The sequence below is a fragment of the Festucalex cinctus genome, chromosome 18 (genome assembly GCF_051991245.1).
Source record: "Festucalex cinctus isolate MCC-2025b chromosome 18, RoL_Fcin_1.0, whole genome shotgun sequence".
NCBI classification, from domain to species: Eukaryota; Metazoa; Chordata; class Actinopteri; order Syngnathiformes; family Syngnathidae; genus Festucalex; species Festucalex cinctus.
Window position 1 is genome coordinate 23,170,629 of NC_135428.1, and position 2,019 is coordinate 23,172,647.

Genomic DNA, 2,019 nt, shown 5'->3' on the forward strand with positions numbered 1-2,019 from the left:
CGAGACGCACAAAAAAGTCTATTGGGACCATGTAGCTAAAATGTACAGGAAATGAGCTATGAATTTTTTTATGTCCAATTTTGGCCTATTTTGGCACATTCACTGTGGTCATGCTTTTTCCCCCTCTGCAAACATTTTTCATCCAATTCACATCAAACTTGGCATTTATCATCTCAAGACCTGAGAGAACAACTGGGCAAAAAGTCTTGCCTTTTCGAAATACTATATGATGGGGGCGGGGCATCAAATATTGTCTTTAAAATTTCATTTGTCCAGAAAGAGCAAATGCTTAATAACTCCCATGTTCAAGCTCCAAAAAATCTCAAACTTCTCAGGCAACGTAATAGTCACGGCCTGAAAACATCTATATGATAAAATTCAGTTATACATATAGCGCCACCTAGTGGTAACAATAAATGTCATACTTTACGTTTTTAGCTACTGCGCTGAGCTCGTTGAAGGGATCCAGTTGAAAATTGGTCAGAAAAGCCTTAAGATGTTGATCATGCCCCACACCGAATATTGTAACTTTTCTCCAAAGGGCGTGGCCGCTACGGTGCCGCAAAGTCTGAAGATTTTTCGTGACAATAAAAGCTGCATGAACTTGACCGAGATGATCCTATCTTCTCAAAATTTCACACATTTGATGAGAGTCCAGCCCTAAAGACATCTACGAACTTATATTTCATCTTACTGATAGCGCCACCTAGTGGCAATTTTTTTTCTTACGAATTTTCTTCTACGTTTTTCTCAAACACGTTAACTGGACCTACCTCATATTTGCTCAGATGAGGGATTCGGCCTTCATGATGTCACAACACGAAGTTTGTAAGTTTTCGCGAATCGCTGTGGGCGTGGCTAAGCACTGTTCGCCAAGAAAACAACGCCAGTTTTTATGGTCTAAACATGCGCAGAAACTCATGAAACTTGGCACACACATCTGGCCTGGCAAAATGAGCAATATTTTATCATGTATTGTCCTATTTTTACAAAAATGACTCAATAGCGTCCCCTAGAAATTTTTAACGAAGCAGCCCCGATTGTACGTTTAAGCAAGATCTACGAAAACTTTTAGGTGTATGAGGGAGCCAAAGACCTACAAAAAAGTCTCTTGGACCCATATGCTAAAATGAACAGGAAGTGAGCTACGAATTTTTGAATGTCCCATTTTTGACGATTTTTGCACATTTTCAGAGGGCATACTTTTGCCCACTTCTCCTACACGTTTTATCCGACTGACTTATGACTTGACCTGAACCATGCCAAGACCTGAGCCAACAACAGACGGAAAAATCTTGACTTTTGGAAATACTATATGATGAGGGCGGGGCATCAAAATTTGTGTTTCGCACTGAAAAAGGATATGCTTAATAACTCCCCGATACATGCTCCAAAAAATCCCAAACTTGACATGTATGTTTATCGTCAAGGCCTGAAGGTATCTCTATGACAACATTCAGTTATATATGCAGCGCCACCTAGCCCTTGAGGCATGAAAAAAAAATACCCCACTTACGGGATTTTGTACAAAAAATGTAAACTCATTCTAAGTGTGATAACTAAGTCATTTAGGAATATTCTTTTACTTTCCACCACTCAAACTATTCACTGGCATCAGACCTAACCAAACATACATATTTTTGTTATTTAGTTTTATGTATTTTTGATAGCCTCTATGGACATTAAAAGCAATATCGTGAATGAAGGCTATGCTTAATAACTCCCAGGTACATGCTCCAAAAAATCCCATACTTGAAATGTATATTTATAGTCAAGGCCTGAAGGTATCTCTATGACAAAATTCAGTTATAAATACAGCGCCACCTAGTCCTTGAGGCATAAAAAAAAAATACCTCACTTACGGTATTTTTGCAAAAATTGTAAACTCATTGTAAGTGTGATAACTAAGTCATTTATGAATATTCTTTTACTTTCCACCACTCAATATATTCACTGGTATCAGACCGATCCAAACATACGTATTTTTTATTTAGTTTTATTTATTTTTTGATCGCCTCT